We start from the raw sequence: 18,700 nt of genomic DNA on the forward strand, positions 1-18,700 counted from the left end.
TGTGAACTTCAAGATTGTTGCAACATTGCCATCTGCTGTAAGGAAAACCAAGCCAAGCATTTAAAATGTTCTTTGAAGTTACAATTATCTAAATGGTGGTGCCGAAGCGACTGGCTGAACGCATTCTTTCTATTGTCTTAACTTAAGGAATAATTGTTAGAGTGTACATGTGAAATGTCTTTTATTGTTGTAGTTTCCTGAGCAGGTGTTAGATTGCTAAATAATGCAGTTTGTTGGCATGGGAACTCCAGACTAAGTGCCAAAATTATGTAATATGTATACTGGGAAAACCTAAGTGTCAAAATGATGTAATCTGGGAGGGCCTTAGCAGAGCTGTTTGTTAGTGAGTTTAAAAACTATTGTTGAGAGAGAGACTGAAAGCATTGTGTCTTGGACCATCAACCCCAGCACTGCTTATCCTCTTTATGTATGTAAGTAGGATTGTAGCACTGTGTTTTCTCTTAAGATTAGCTAAAGATTAGAAAGTTAGATTAAGTGTTTTCATTGACATCAGACCTGTCCTACTGTATTGGTTTATATGTGATCTCTGAACTCTTAGATATCTCTGTGGTGTAGTAGTATTGTCTTGTGTTTTAATTATTTATTATTAAATATTTTAAAACCCTTTACCTGTGGCTGGTTTGTGTAGAGATAAGTAAGCTCTACAGCACATTGCATATTTATAGTTTATTGTAATAAGCCACTCTAATAAGCCTTAGACTGAATAGTCACATTACCAATTGGATAATAAATTGCACAGTAATAATTGGACACCCTTTCAAGGGCCTTTGGGTAGCTGATAATTATTAGCTGGTGGTGGCAGTAATTACTACCATACAGTCTGGGTAAAGGGGCACAGCTAGAGAATCTGTGTCAGTCTTTCCCAGGAGTGTCTGTCAAGTTGTATAAATACTTATCTCAAAGTGTGGGTGTGTGTCAGCTACCTAGGCAGGGACATGAAGCACTGGTTGGACAGAGAGGGTACTGGAGGTTAACTTGCCAGCTAGGCTGAGATCTGGATTCTATAGCTGTGCCAGTGGGGAGTCTTATTGGGGACTTGGGGAGCAAGGGAGCAACCGGCCCCAGACTGACTGTGATCTCTGTGTGCACTTAAGGGAAATTGTACTTTGCTGTGTGTATTTGTTATCCTTTCCTCTTCTATGAGACAACCACCCTGGTGTTAGTGGCAAGGTTTGAGGCTCCTTGACTGCTGGGCCAGGGCACGGCCGTCACATATAATCCTTACATTTGTGGTTCACAGTGGTTGGGATAAGATATCCTCACACATCTGTTTGGCAGCGGTGGGATATCCACAATCACATATTAATTAGTTGGCAAATACTAATTGGCTTGTAGTGGTGTGGGTAGAGTGAATCCTGTAACTTATGTACAGTGATCTTTGAAAGTGTTTTGTACTCTAAATCAGCCACGCAGTGTATACTCAGAGTTCAGATCACAATTGTTTTATTTCTTTTGTTAGCTTAGTTAGTCAGGGTGAGCAGGCAACATGTCAGCACAGGAGTATGGAAATCTGACAAGGAGCCAGCTGGTGCAGATGTGCCAGGCTAGGGGACTGGTGCATGGAAACCTGACTAAGGCAGACCTGATTGCAGCCTTGTTTACAGCTGCATCAGAACTGACTGTGATCTCTGTATGCACTTAAGGGAAAATGTACTTTGCTGTGTGTATTTGTTATCCTTTCCTCTTCTATGAGCTGACCTTCCTGGTGTTAGTGGTGAGGACTGAGGCTCCTTGATTGCTGGACCAGGGCATGGTCATCACAACCCTCTGCAGAAGTTCCATGTTTATTTATGTATGTATTCATGTATTTCATTTTTATCTGTTAATCAGGGTAGAATACTGATCCAAGTAGACTGCTTTTGGTTTTAGCCTATGGAGTACATACAATTGCAAATAATTTCAGTAATGTACAAGAATTATAACGAGTAGTATATGGACAAAATACAAAAAACAGAGACTGCAAGGATTGCATACAGAAGTAAAAATAAATAGTTTACACAATATCATTATTCATTGCATAGTTCCTAAACAGATAATGAACAAACTGAAAAAAATGTTATTTACAGTATTTACAAAAATAGACTGAATTTGAAGTGGAAAGGAAGCAAGATGAGAATTAAAGTGAGAGGAGACAGAAGAAATAGTAGACATTATTTAGTGAGAAAGAAAAAAAATGAAAGCTTGAGATTTGTAACTACATGTGGATTTAAGCTGTATATAATTTCCAACAAAAGTAGTGGCATGAAGCAATGACAGATCTTTTGTTATCTTAGGTGACCCTGCCAATCCTAAAACCTACAAGTGCCTTCTTTGGAAAAGAAATTTTTGAACAGGGTATGGAAATCTGTAAAGCTGAAACCAGATTTAGGTTTTGCAGGTAATGCTTCCCAAATGTAGGAGGTCAGTATAGAGAAGCCCAATATACAGATATTTTTCCTTACTGGATTCACTTGATGCAGAGTCCAGCTGTATAACTCTGCAACCTAAAGCCACTGTCACCAAATATATTATGAGCAAGAATTGAAATTAGAGATGTTTCTGCCATCACCAAGTCTGGCATGTCACAGCTTAAGCTCTTTATATGCACTGCACTATCTCTGGCTGGATTCAGTGTTAATTCCTCTGCCAGACCAGAGCCATTAGTACATGCCAGGGAGACACCTCCCTGAACAGACTCACTGGCAACAAAGGCTTCATGGTGGGCAGGATCTATTGTGGTTACTGCTGTAATAAAAGTCAAAGTAAACAGAAGTGGGTCATAAATCCTAGCTGTAAATGTAGCCCATCATATATTGTGATATTCTTTACAGGTTTACCATCAAAATGTGGAATGGCATTTAGTGTAACTGGAATCGATGAATGCATCTTTTCCAGTTTTCATAATGCTGTTCTGAAAATGTTCGAATATACATTAGTAAATGGTAGTATACATTCACTAATGTGCATTTGATGTGCTGATAACAGATCGTACTACAGTAGGGTAGGGAAATTTGCCCTTTTACTCACTGTAGTGTGATCTTGGAGTGGGGATATATAATTTGCAGGGGATGTGGGGGGGAGCCCGCCACATGGGGGTCCAGGGGGCCTGCCCCCCTGCAAAACTGTAAATACTTGTGCTGTAGCCATACAAGTCATATGGCAGCTTCAGCACAAATGCCTGAGGGTCTGACATCACCTCCTGACATTCCAAATTTGGTTGAATGTGGAAGTTGAGGTGATGGTTTTCAACATTCTGTAAAAGTGACCTTGCCAAATTCAGAATGTTGGTTCAATCAAGTAAATAGATTTTTTTTTTATTTTCAACTTTTTGATAGTAAACCTTTATTACATACATACTATAACATGCACTGACCTCTCTGCCTTGGTGGCAGGTGACATTCATGAAGTCTATTCAATGACGTGCTCATCTATCTACATGCAGACCTTAAGTTAATATGTAATGTAAGCACATGGATCATGCCTGCTATAGCATTGTCACCTGTTGGAGCAGCATGATCCGGTCTACCTGAAAAAATTGATATCTCTACCTCAAACTGAACATGAAATAAAAGTAATCAGAGATGGGATATTCTAACAATAGGGTTACAGGTGGAATATTTCCAAAATGTAGTTATATGTGCATGCTGGCTACATTAAGTGGCACTTGTAAGTGATGATAAAATATGTGGGACTAGCATCAACTTCAGTGTCACTGTCTGGGATTTTGTGGGTCACGTCATGCCTGCCCAGTAACATTACAAATTTTTCAGTGTCTTTACTGGGAATAGGTGATGGACCTTTATGGCATGTCTGATGACTTCAATGTGCCTATCCCATCATCATGCCTGGCCGTTCATGGAATGGTGATGAAATGCCTGCAATGTGTAGTCACTAATCACATTGTATTTACATTATGGACTATATCCTCTCCCAAGGAATCCTATTGTTTCCACTCTTCACTCCTTCCCACCTGTGTTAGACAATGCTATGATGTGCTTCTGGGAGGAATTTGTTCTCTGTTAGGGAGACCTGTTCTGGTAAAAATTCTGCTAGACTGACAGCCTAAAAAAAGTCAGAGACATATACATAAACCTGTATGAGAAGGAGAAAATTCTCCACATTTATAGCTTATATGTGATGTAGGCCAGTAAAGAATGGGACATCCAGTGGTGTAACTGTGATATGGAACACACAACCTAAAGTGCCATATATATTTTGTATGATGTGATAGTAACATTGTGATTGCTCACTATATCTTTTATATTTTGCAGTGATATTACATCACAGATGATACACTTGGCATGCTTATTCAGTCATACACACCAGCAATTTTGCAGATTGAATAATGTTAATATTTCAGTGGCACATCATTTGTTTTGCAGACCAGTAGGAATGGGAGAACCACAGGGTACCCTTCTGAGGATGGATGAGAAGACTTACAACTCAGTGTGGCATGTTTCTGGACTATATCTCTAAATCTATGAGTACAATAATTCTAGACAAAATCAACATTCTTTAATGCTCATTCCTAATCTGGAATATCACCTACCTATTTCCCCATATAGCACTTCAAACTAACCCTCATCTTTCCCACCCTGTCTTTCATACTACTCTTGTATATCCTATCACTCTTACATCCTTCAGCTCAAACAGTACTAGCCAGATCTTCTTGGTATTGCATCTTGATATATTCTTTTACTATGATATTTTTACTCAAACAAAATAATAATTCCCCCTAGCCCTTGTTCTTTGAACCTCCCTGTATTGTTACATCTGTCTTCTTACCTCACTTTATTAGCATCTAATAGTTTTAATCCTACCCCCCCCACATTATCATATATTACACCTACTGTTTGCCTTGCTTATTATATACAGTATTGTTTCTGATGTAAAATAATTGTGTACTCTAATCTCTGATGTGAAACCTACTGTATGGCTGCAAAAATAACTTTTTATTTTAAACTCTGAGGTACTTTTTATATATAATACGCCTTTCTCATGTGTACTCTACTTGTGATTTGCTGGAATTTTTTTACCTGGGCCATCGGTGAAAAGAGGCTTTACCAATGTGCAAAATAAATAAATCAAAAATAATGGGGGAACAAAATGCCAAAATCATAGGCAGGTTTTAAATGTTACTATTATAAACTTAGAAAGTTACTAGAATAACACATTTTGCAAACACATTCATTTTCTGAAGGATACAAAGTCTGCAACTCAAATGTCTATTATTATTTAATGACTTCATTCCTCAATAATTTGCCACAAAACCACACATTTTATGAAGAACATACCAAAAATATAAGGGTAAAGTCTTCATTCTGAAAAAATCTGGACAGTTAAGAGGTATGCTCTAAGCACCATATTTCAGAAATATGCTGTGTGTTTATCGCATTACAATAGATTAACATATTTTATTTGTACTTGTGTATCTCCATTTATGGATGCTTCATCCAATATTCAATGTCAATGGAGGAGGAGAGAAAAAAATGGTCCAAATTTTTTTTGAAAGAGTCATTGGAATAGTTGCCAAGGTCCTGCTATTCCCAGCATTCTCAGGAGAATAGTTCTTACAGAGCTGTTTCTATGCATCTTCCATTCCATGTCTTGGAGCAAATTCCATGGGAGATTAGTAAGCTGGCTGAAAATGCAATGGCCAGACTACCGTTCCTAGATTGGTAGAGGTCACTATGTACTTTAACAGCTATATAATGCAGTCCTTGTTGTATATGCCCACATCTCATTGAGGACAGCTTATCTAGGTATACTACTTGCTGACCCAGATGTGACATCCAGTGGTTCACCTGAATGGCATATTCTTCATCAGTGCTGAAAATGCCTCATCCAAAGTTGGCATCACACCCTCTCCCCTGCCACTATTACTATGGCTATGCTTGTGTCAAATCTGTAAAAATACATACTGAGATATAGGAGATAAATTGTATGAATTTCCATGAAATGTGCATTATTTCTGCACAGCTCCTGTTTAACATTTTCAGCAACACCCTCTATACATTCACACAACAGGCTACCCTAATACAATGTGCAGATGATTCAACTCTCATTTGCACATTTGACAACATAGTGTACCTCTAATAAATTACTCAGTAAACTTTAACACCCACTGAAACATGGCTTTCTAACTCACAATTCATGCTTAACCCAGAAAAGACCAAACTACTACTCTTTTTGCCCAAATCCCTGTCTTGTGTAAAAACAAAATTTAAAGTCCTATCTCTTTATAATACAACCATTGAAGTCACTTCTCATAGCAAATTATTAGGGCTGATAGTGGTGATAAGCTTAGATTCAACCTGCATATACAAAATTGCATAAAAAATAATCAAAAACAAAGGATGCTTTACAGATCCAAAAACTTTCCCACCAACTCAACTAAAACTACACTTGCTACTTATCTCCTCCCCACACTTCTTTATGGTGCTTCCATCAGGCTCCTCCAGGCTTCACAAAAAATTAAAAGTTAAACAATGTTATAACAAAGTTGCTAAATTTGCAGCAAATACCCCTTTAAGAACCCACCACTGTATAGCACAAAAAAGCCTTAATTGGTTAGAAGTGCTTCATCAAGGAATATATACACAACTTCTTACCACCTATAAAATTACCCCACATTCATCTGCCTGTACAGCACTAAAAACATTCTACAGAACTATGTTCCAGTTGGTCATTGTGGTCCAGTGACCACAAACTCCTGTCTGTCTACAAACCTATCATATCTGCTGGGCATTGTCTGTACTTGCACAAGGTTGCTAGGAACTGGAACTCTTTACCTGTGTCCATCTGATAAATATCCTCCCTCCCATCTTTCAAAACCACTCTGAAAAACTTCCTAGCTAAAATCTGGCTCTGTTGTTGCTCAAAACCAGGATAAGCTATATTCCTAAATGCGAACAAATACCTTTTCATTCCTTATAGCTCCTTACTCTCTGTTCTTCACTTACTTCCTTACTTCTATCAAATTCTCTTCCCTGACTTTCTCTCTACGTATGCCATAAACTTGTTTTTCTCTCACTTCATATTACAATTCCTGTTTGATGACTAAGTTATCTTTAATTTTTCTACAAACTGTCTAAAATTTCTACAGATATTTAAGAAACTTGTATCAATTCTTAACCAATGGATTTATATTAGCTCTAATTTGTTATAAAAATTTGTTATAAAAATTATTTAAACTGCAGATGTTTTTGTTTTATTTTTGAAGATTGTAAAATTCTTGTTCTTAAAATGCTTTGTAATAATTTGGAACTTTTTCCCCCTGGCCTCCACCGAAAATGGGCTTCTACCAAGTCGGACTTTCCTTGTAATCAAATGTCAATAAATAAATACTGTTGTACAGAATCAGTACATGTTCAACAACTGTGTACACTTTACCTGAACACAAAATACTTTTGCTTCCTATTCATAACTGAGGCTTCACATACTAGGTTACCATGCTGACTAGAAGGTTTTAAAGGCTGTTGAATAGGGTGGTGTTCATATACACATTCACTGTTAGTCAACATGACTCCTACTTATGTGTTTTCAGTTACCCCTGGTTTCTTGCCCTTGCCCTTTCCAAGACATGTAAGCAAAATTTGTATTCATTATGATTTTTTCCCACTTGTATCATGCCCATCTCGTCCACCTCAGTCTATTTTACCTGTTTTGTCTGCCTACTTATGTGCACACCTGTACTGTCATCTCTTCTATGCTTTCCTGTACCTTAGCTATCCTTTCTTGCTGCACTTTCTTAAAAAAAGAAAATAGGGCATCAGTTCATAAAAAATGCCTCCCAACATCCCATCCTTCCTTTCAACAACTTTCACTGTGTGTTTTTCCTATTGTCTGCACTTTTGCTTAATTAACCCAAGTGCCATTCTACTTTACTTTCACTCTTGCTACTTATGGCGTTTTTCAGTGTGGCCCCACACAATGTATCTGGCAGCACACCAACATATTTTAGCTCTACTTTTTTGTCTGCTGTACCTTTTATCTGGGCATCCAGACTGTAGCATACTCTATAGAGATTTTAGATATTCAGATGTGAGCATAACAGTTATAACCATCTTTACAAGCTGTTATTGCTGGTACCTCATGGCAAGCCTATAATGCTTCTTTGATTCAGAAATGCATATGCTAATGTATAGTAAGTTTTCTGAGTGATGTTAGGGGAGATGGAGTGCTGTAAGCACCTCCATCTGCTGCCCTGATTTTGTCTGTTTGTGTGAACTGAGATTACCTAATGTTTCTTCTACAGTGGAAACTTAAAATAATGTTATGATCATTTGGAATCTTGCCCAGTGAGAATACCTTGTTTTATATCTTGGAAGCATTAATCTCTGAGGGACAGCACTGGTCACCTTCATATTTTCTGATGAGGCACCTGACCCACACTACTTGGATTCTGTCTTTTAGCCAGTTTGCTATCCTTCATACTGCATAGCGATCTAGTGGTATTACATTAAGTTTACTATCTATGTTAGCATGGCAGATGGTATCAAATGCCTTGGTCAGGTCAAGATTCACCATGTGGGCAGCATGATCAGTGTCAACAGCTTGGGTTACTTACCAAAGACATTTAGACAGGATCTACCCTTGACAAAGCCAAACTGATGTGGGTCTGGCCTGATGATATTTTTAGTATCATAGTTTATCAGGTCTCTTACATGTTCCATGGCTTTGCAAATAACACTTGTCAGGCTGTTGGCCTATAATTCCTGGGGTCAGTGTTGAGGCCACCCATTTGGTGCGGCATTACTACTGCTGCATGTTAAACCTTAAGGATGAAGCCAGTGTCTAAACTAATTTTAAACAGAATATTGAGTGTCTATACCAGAGATTGTTTATTATTGTTTATTAAACATGTCAGGTATATTGTCAGGGCCCATTGGAGGAAGTATGTTTAGTCTTGGAAAACACCTTCAGTACCTGTCCTTTAGTGATGATTGGGTTCTGAGAGATTCAGAGGAAACTGGGCTTTGGATAGTCACTTCTGGAGTAAAATATGCACTGAATTTGTTTGCTAGTATTTTGGCAATGCTTACTGGATTACAGTAGGTGGAGTCTTTATGAATAAATTCAGATTACTGCTGGGTGCTATTTCTTACTTTCCTAATGTAGTTAAAGAAGGATTTATAACTGCTCTTAGCTTCAGATGCCAATCTACATTCATGGGCTACTTTAGTAGACATATACTTGATATGGTTGCCTCTTAACATACTGTATACATCAAGGGATTTTTCTTCTATCATTGTAGAGCTTATTTATGTTGATGGACCACTACAGTGGTTTGTTTCTAAATTTGCCATTATATTTAGATCTGAATGTGACTGCCAGTTCTATACTTTTATTTAGGCGGACATAGAATTGCTTTGTGAAGCTACCTGCTATGTCAACATCTGGGTTGATGTAGCTAAACATGAATTTTTTAAACTTCGCAGTAGAACTTAATGAAATTAACATGTTTGAAATCATTGATTGGTTTCTGTGGATTTAGAGATTTGAAAGGTGAAGGTAACTAGTTTGTGATATGACTTAACTGGAGAAAGCGATACTGAGACAATAGTACACAAAGAAGCTATATTCATAAGGACCTGGTCATTGATATGGTGTCCTCTAGCAGGTTTATGGACAGCCCGATTCAGTGAGTTTTTGTTTATTAAATCCAAGAACTATAAGGCATATACTACATTGGAGGTATAGATACTCCACTTTATTGAGGCAAGTTAAAATCCCCCAAAATAATGGAGTTCATGTTTATTGGAAGTTCATCAAATATATTATGGAACCTGACATGATTTTGAGAGGGTATAGAGGATGTCCTGTAACAGGCTATAAACTGATAGCTGGTCCTGTTTAGAGTAATTTGGAGCTCAATGAGTTCCATTTTTGGTCTCTGGGAATATGTCTAGAGGTGATGTGGTCCCTGAGAAATGTGAACACACCACTGCAGTTGCCATCAGATCTTAAGGCATAGTAGGCACAAAACACAGGGATGAAGGGAGTGTTTTCTGAATATTTAACTATGTTACAGTAATTACACACATATGGATTTGTTCCAAATGCAGGCGAGCCTTATGGCTGGGCAGTTTGTTGGTGAGACTTCTAGTATTGAGCAGAGCAATGTTGATGTGATCCTGTTTTGGATTTAATGTGTTAGGTGCATTAGGATTCCATTAGCTGGACTGAGCTGTAAAAGAGCACTCTGGAGATAGCAAAGGTTTGAGCTACTAGGTGGAAGTTTTGGAACAAGAGGAGCAGACCATCCTTTGCAAAAGTAAGTTGGCTTGTCGAATATCACATCCCATGCTGACACATACTGGATCCACTTGGAATGACACCAACTATTTAGCCAATTATTAAAGCCAATTATCTTTCCTTTGCAGATGAGAATCATTCTTGGGAAATGAAGCAGTTCACTTAGGACCAGTGTGTCTTGCCTGCATTTGTGAAATGCATGGAGGGTTTTAACATCAGTCTTTGTATATCCCACAAAGTTTTGAATTTCAAGTTACTCACCCCCACATGGGCCACCGCCACATCATACCTATATTTGTTAGCAGAAAGCGTCTTAAAGAACCTTGAGATATCAGAGATACTAACACCTGAAAGACAACTCACCATTGCCTTGTCTTTGTCTAGGGTAATGAGAGGAAATTCAGTATGCCTGACTGCAGACTCAGCAATAACTGAAACAGTTCAATTTACAGACTGGTCTGTTGTACTGGATTTAAGGTAATTTAACTTTGTTAAAAGTGTACCTGAGGTGACATGGTGCTGAACTGAACCATGTCATATAGTAACTATTATAGGTTCCGTAGTTACTACTAATAAATATAGGTACAAGGTAAAATATCACTATTCCTTCCTCTAAAAGATTAATGCTATCAGTTATGCACAGTTAGATTTTGAATAATCACAAGATGCTGACAATGCAACTTGGATATAGATAGAGCATTAATTTGGAGAGAACTACATTTATTACAAATGATACATTCAGCTTTCATTCGTGTTTATAATGTTTGACTGTCATAGGGCTGGAGAAAAGGATTGGTGCACTAATGGAGAGTTTGCTGAGATAAGTAGATGTATTTCAAAAAACTATGCAATATGAAAAATATGTGAAGGTGTGATTAGCATATCAAGGACAACTTATAATAGTGGTGTATTACTGCTTATGGCACAACCAAAAATCAATTAATGACAGAAGTATTCCAAAAGATATGTAGTATTCTCAGTAAAGCTCACCTGCTTATGCTGTACTATAGTAATATGATAGAAATAGTTGAAGCATACATTGAATTATGTGAGTTCAACAAGTGTTGAAGAAATAGTCAATAAAGAATGTATGTTGATTAATGTTACACAGCACATTTATTAAAACAATATAATTGCAGATGTTTACAGAAAAATATCTTGTGGAAGGCCCAAGGTTTGTAGTATCTGCTGAGTAGCTCAAGACAATAAAAACATTTTGGCGATGTGGCATGGCATGGCATGCTCCATCACCAGCATAGTAATCAGCAGTGATTTACAATAATATGAGGAGCAAAACGTCTACAGAGAACCGACACAAGGCACACTCCCCAAGAATAGGATGGATGGTGAGTGGAAGATTGGATAACACAGGAGTGTGGGGATAGCCCCCTTTTTGGGTGGAAGAAGAAGGATATGTTAGGTATTGGTAAATGGGAGAGGATAACTGGATAGGGCAGAAACTCATAACATATAAGAAACAGGACAAACCAAGGATAGGGAGAAGCAAGACAAGAAATGTGGTGACACACCCATACACTATAAAGGAATACAACACAATGACAGGTAGTAGATGGTAATAATCAGCACAAACAAAGGAGGGTTAAACCCATTCACATGCCATGATGCCTCGAAAATATACTGACTACACCAATGTAAACAACATAGTAGCTGCAGTGTTGTGAACTGTATTTCTGTGCCTATTAATGGTGGAATGAAAGTGACTGCTGACACCATATGTGAAATCCTTTCATTTCAGGAAGGATGAGACAGCCAAGTAAAGCACTTGCTGAACTACAGGCATGGCAAATGTTTGCTTAGCTTTGTACATGAATGGGCCCATATCACACCTGGTAATAACCCATGAACCTTTTCATGGCACAGCAGCTACCACTATTTTGAGCTATGGAACTGTAGTAGCAAAGCAGAATCATATTTAACGGTCACAACACAATATACCTGATAAAGCACACATGTATCTGTGCTGTGCCAGGATATATTTTGATATGACAGTTGCCAGCACATGCACATGTGTGTGTGTGTGTGTTAACACATACAGATGTGGCAAAGTGCAAATAAAATATAAGTGCATTTTTCAATCTTTTACAGTACTCAACCATTCTACATGTACACCATATTCAAGATATAATTTACAATAATTCCTGCTATTGCAAATTGAATGTTTACATGTAATGCAAGCATAATGGGTTATGTTATAGTAATATGTTACTATATATTATGGTGCTGTTGGCATAGTGTGCCTACAATGTAACACATGTAGTGGTTCATACAGTGTCATATGTTATGGAAGATATGAACAATTCTATCATGTGACAGTTATGGGAAGCTATTCCAGCATGGACATATGGATGTATGGCAGAGATTGTCATGTGTCCCACTACAATGACACAGTGATGCTGCTGTATAACATCTACACATATTGTTACAAGCAGTAAAAAACAAACAATATATACTCACTAATGTCAGAACATAAGATATTTTGTGAATGCGTAAGTACAGTCATTGTGTACTAATATAAAAATAATAAGCTGTCATATTTTATGCACACATGCAAATTCATGTCACCATATCTGGGCAATATGCATGACCAAAGCTAAATCTCTATAAACAGTGACTGGCTGACTACATAACATGCATGCAAAACTACCATTATGATGTATCAGTATTATGTTGCTAGCATAGTTATAGTTTCATACTACTAAAGAATGCAAAATAGTTTCATATTGTAATTCTGAGTCCAAAAATACAGGAGAACAGTGAATGTCATACATAGCTGTTCTCATTTAAAGTTGTTTTTTGTAGATGGGCAAGCCCTACTGTACCCCACAGATCCTAAGCTTATATATGACAACTCATAGATCACCATATCATAGAAAAAATGTAAACATTCCAATAAATTGCTATTTTAGACTTAATATATGTAAGTCTGAATTTTTGCTAATGCATTTTATTTATTCTGGAGTTTGCACTAATGAATCTCAGAATAACAAGTGGTTACCATGCAAAACACATCCACATGTAGATGTGAAACACATCTTCACCCTAATGGACAATGGGCTGAGTGCAAGCAGAGAAATATTGGCACATCTGCTGCTATGGAGAAAGATATGGGCACAGATGTGTGAAATGTTTATAGATAACACAGTAATGAGCAACAGCAATAACTCAGTCATAATCCGAGGTTCATCTTATTATTTACTTTATCATGGCTGCAGTGATATGGAAAGCCATGCAACCACATTGCAGCACTTGCCAGGAACTAATATGTGGGGTCTTATGGAGAGGGATGTGCACAACTGAAAAGACATGTCCAAATGTGACAACGAGACATGTGTAGCATACATGACCACTGTGCTGACACAGGGCATCTTTGAGTGTATCATGTAAACACTTTTCACCATGTCAAGCATTCTAATTGTGAGAATGGCACAAAACACAATTGATTAACATGTGCAATTGTCAGACACACACACACACACACACACACACACACACACACACACAGAGGAATACCACTCTGCAACAATAAAATAATATAGCACTGTAGGAGCAGTTATACATGTACATGTGGGACAAACAATTGTCAACCAAAAGTTGTCTGTACAGACACAAACATGCTTGTGTGTAGAATATGTGCACTTGGTATGTGATATGTCTATGACCTGTGAAAGGTCCTGTCTGTGGAAATGTCAAATCCAGTGATGAAAAACTGACATGGTTGTCAATATTCAGAAGGAATGCACCTTCATTTACCTATATCATGGGATGCTTGACACTGTGATGCCAGTCAGCAACTTGCCACAATTGTAGAGAAACATCTACTGAACACAACAGTGCTGCGTTAACCTGATATGCTCAAGATCCACTATACACCAAATATGGAGAGTCATGTTGCCATAATAACCACTATTATATATGAAACAGTGTTAGGATAAGTGCAATCTAGTTACACTTATCCATACCTCTGTTCCACTGCCAATGTTCCAGATAGCATATCAGATGTTCCATAATCCAGTGATTAGATGCCATTCCATCTCACCTGTGAGAGAACTGAATAAAATATTTACAATACTTTCAGCAAATGTTACCATATGCCAATACATTTTCAGACATATACTCCATTACAATGGGGTGGGATAGCAATATCATATTGTATGGTATGGCACAAACACAATGACCATCTGCACAGCCTTTTCTGGTGTATAGTGCAGCCCTGGATGTATCCATGTACCTGAATCTGGCTTTCAGCATGCAAAACACTCATTCATTGGTGTTATGTGTCACAGTATGTGCTCTATTAAATGCATCCTAAGCAGTTATTAATAGAGGGGTGAATAGGGTTATGTGCCAGGGTTCAAGTGGAAAACCTCAGTCACCTGTTATCAAGGAGAAGAAGACCTGTTAGCAATGCACCATCACACAGTAAAAGAAGTACATACATATTCTCATATTGTTATACTTATTAATAGTCCCTCAGGGATGTCACCATCCATGGGCATTGCTCATGGTACACTTTCTCGCCATATCATTGCATTATGAACAGTACCAAGGTGTGCTGTGATAAGAGTAATGATGAGGCCATCTGTTGAACATACTACATGACAACTGATTGTGATCCACCCCTTCTGATTGTAGTACCTGTCTGTATCTATACTACTTGGGGGTTTATTGGCATGTGGGTGCAATCACCAAGGACATTCCATGACAGTCAGTGCCTCCTGTTGTGCATTTGGAAAGCAGATATACTGTCAAGAACTGTCATAAAATTTGATTAGCAGTTATATAGGACACCCTTATATTATCACCCACATACTTCTGGAATGTCCCAAAGGCCAGTATACCAAGGTGCAGGCATACTTTAGTTTCTACTGCATTAGGCTTACACTGCAAACTGCATGAGACATATGGGGTGTGCAAATTCCACACATGGTCTACACCAGCTCACTGTTTAGCCTATACTAGCCTATACCTATCTATATTTTCTTGGGCATTGAGCTGGCTTAATTACAACCTGGATCACTGCAATACTCTCTGTCTGTCTGTTTACTATGAATTAGACACAATTGCAGGCCCACCTCTAACAATCCCTGAGGTATCCCCACCATTTTCTGCTCATAATTCACATGCACCATTTTCCTAGACTATGCTACAAAATATGAAGACTAATGAATACTTTCTTCACAGAAACTATGGCCAGCATCATATTTATCTTTGCAGGACAATATATCACTAATGAGCTCATTAACACGCAATGTTTCAGAATGTGTGTACCTTGTAAGAGACTGATAACAAACAATGCCAATATTCACAAACACTGATCAAATAGCATGCACTAAACTCTGCAAATCATGCACAGCAAGAAAGCTACATTGATGTAAAGGAATGAAACTCTGACAGTGACTTAGACCATGTTTCATTTATGCAATCCAGGCATCTGTAGAAATTGGGCGGTGGTGGGAATTATAAAGTTATGTATGTTCATTTGTATTTGATGGGAGGGACAATAACAATATGTTGGAGTGAGGTGGATGATTCTTGGTGCCCTGGGTCTTGGTCAAGACTGGAACCTTAATGGCATCTGGACTAAGTGAATGTCCAGGTCATTAAGGGATTTTTTCACTTTCCGAAAGGGTTGGGGTTATACCTAAAGAGAGGCCCCTCCTAGTAGCTTAAAATTGTTGGTTGAATAATGTCAGCATGCAAGGGTAAAGCTTCATAGCACTGTTTCAAGCTACATAAGCATCAGTGATGGCTACCAGGTTCTTCACATGCATCCAGCTGGTGACCCCAACAAAGAAGAGTTAATCACTCGAGTTACACTGTGGAACCTACTATCAGGACTGGAGGGTTTAGAGAAGACATATACTCGTAAAATCAGCCCTACCCATGCAACGTCTATGGATTTGCAAAAAAAAAAAAACAGTCTTGCCGAAGAATATGCATATCATGCATAACGTAGTACTAGAATGAATATAATTACAGAAACCTGAACTTTGCAGTTATCTCTACAATATCACAGACAGTTCAAGTACTGTGGAGTATTGTCATGCCTGGATACTCATAAAGCTGTAAACTGTTTGCATGCAATACTCAGTACACTATGAGCACTCATGTATGTATGTGCAGTATTAAATGGTATACCATGCAAAGCAATCTGCAACAACTCAGCAGTCATTAATACTTGCTAGTACTGTGATGGATTGGGAAACTGTAACAATACACTCACACAGCAATCCTGAACAGTACCAGAAGATAAATTATTCTTTATCACATATTGTTATGATAGGCTTTGTCATGTTGGCAAAGTATAGTTATATGTACATGGAACTCAGAAAATAACATTTGAAGTTGTGATTAACTTATTATCCAATTACCCGTGAGTACATGTTGCATACTTGCAGAAAAGTTTATGATTATCTAACAGTAAATGTAATACACCATGTACAGGTAATATAAAATATGTTCAACGTGTTCAGATATTAGTTCTTACTAGGGTAAAAATTAGTAGCACAAAGGTATAGATGCAGCATTATGACAGGAAATGTCACAAGTCTTACAGAAACGTGTTTCTTAAAATTATCTCGTGACTAATAACCTGTATGGTAACAGCTGCCTTTTCTGTTCTAGCCACAAGCTTTGGAATCTGTACAGAAGAGTGTGTAGCTCAAACATTAAAATGGTCAGGTGAGTGTTAATTTCTCAGATCAGACAGGTACAGATTGAGTAGCTCAAACTCTATTAAATGATGCCACTGTGGGCATACCTGAAATGCTCAGTCATCTCCGTTTTGTCAAGCCAGTGATCAATGGTTATCTTCTTTTCCTTGTGTAAATGACTGCATGGTGTCTATTCTCATGGACTCCACTATTGCTGTCATTGGTTTATATGTTTTTGGGGTGAAATGTTTGTCTGCCAAAAGCAGTATATAAAAAATGTTTTACAGTCCAATGATAAGGTGATCAAATGACAATTAGCTGGTTAGTACCCAGGTTCAATGCCAAACCTCAACCTAAAAAAAATATAGAAGTAAAAAGCACCCCTTATTTCATGGCACCATTCATACCTCTCAACTGTCCAGATTTTTGCAGAATGCCCAGATTTTTGCCTCATATTTTTGGTCTATTTTTCATAAAATTAGTGGTTTTCTGGCAAATCACTGCTCTGATCTGAGGACTGAATTCACAAAATAATGACATACACTTTCAGACTTCAGATTCCTCAGAAAATGTATGTTTACACAAACCCTGTTACCTCTAGCAACTTTATAAGTTTATAAGAGCAATATTTAAAATTTGCCCCTATTTTTGGGCCTTTGTCCCCCCATTTTGTTAGGTTTTGTCCAGATTTCTTGAAGTAAGAGGTTGCGAGGTATGACCCTACATGACCACCTAATTTACCTATTCTTAAGGCTTGACCTGTGTCACAGCTTTGGGAAGTGAATGCCATCCTGGCTGTCCCTGTCCCAGAATCAGAGAAAGTCATCTTGTCTATGAATCCACAAGTTTGAATTTATGTTAGTAAAAAAATGTTTCTATATACCGTAATATAAATGTGGTATTTTATAATTTGTAGAGTTATACTAAAACAATGTATTTTTGTCTTGACAGAGGTCACATTCTAAAAACACTTTACAAGCCAAATATGAAATGTTTGCTGCTTTGCCTCATATGGCAGAATCATAAAAAGCTGTGCTAAAATTTGTAGAGCTGTAGTAAAAATGTTTAAAGCCACAGAATTATCTGGCTTTGTAAATGTTGTCTTTTAAGTCCAACCATTAACAAAGACCTGTAATGTGACAATTCCCTTGTGACTTCCAATGCTGTTTTTCATACCTAGCGTTAACATTATTTTGTTTCACAACTTTATATGAAATGTTGTCTTCACTTTATGAAGTTGGCTTCAGAAGAAGTCACCCATGTGTTCACGTTTTCATGACATAAGGTAATAAAATGGAGCTGGTAAGTTTCACCATAATTCAGTAATGCAATTTTGACCAAGAGCATCTCCCAGTAGATGTTCTTTGGGGAAATACTAATCAGGAAATGGTATTTTCTTCGTGGGGGGGGGGTGTTGTGTCCTCTCTCACATCCTGATTAAAGGAGCTGTGATTAGTCAGCTTAGACAACAATTTCTGAAATCATTGTGTCACAGAAGTGAAAGAAATCTTCACTGATAATAATTTCATAGATACAGTGGGTCCTTTCAATAAAACAGCATTTGAATGCATTTTAGACTGCTCAGATTAGTGAATTAAGACTTTATAAATCTGGATTGCTGACACAAGGACCATTCCACAACCAGAACATGAGAACAGTGTAGCACAAAATTATTGCAAACTTAACAAACGTGACCTTGTGTTTAATTTTATATTAATAACACTTATGGCATTTCTTAGAAGAAAAACGGTATTGGCTTTGACAAAAGG

The sequence above is a fragment of the Protopterus annectens genome, chromosome 2.part0 (genome assembly GCF_019279795.1).
Source record: "Protopterus annectens isolate FY-2018-M chromosome 2.part0, PAN1.0, whole genome shotgun sequence".
NCBI lineage: Eukaryota > Metazoa > Chordata > Ceratodontiformes > Protopteridae > Protopterus > Protopterus annectens.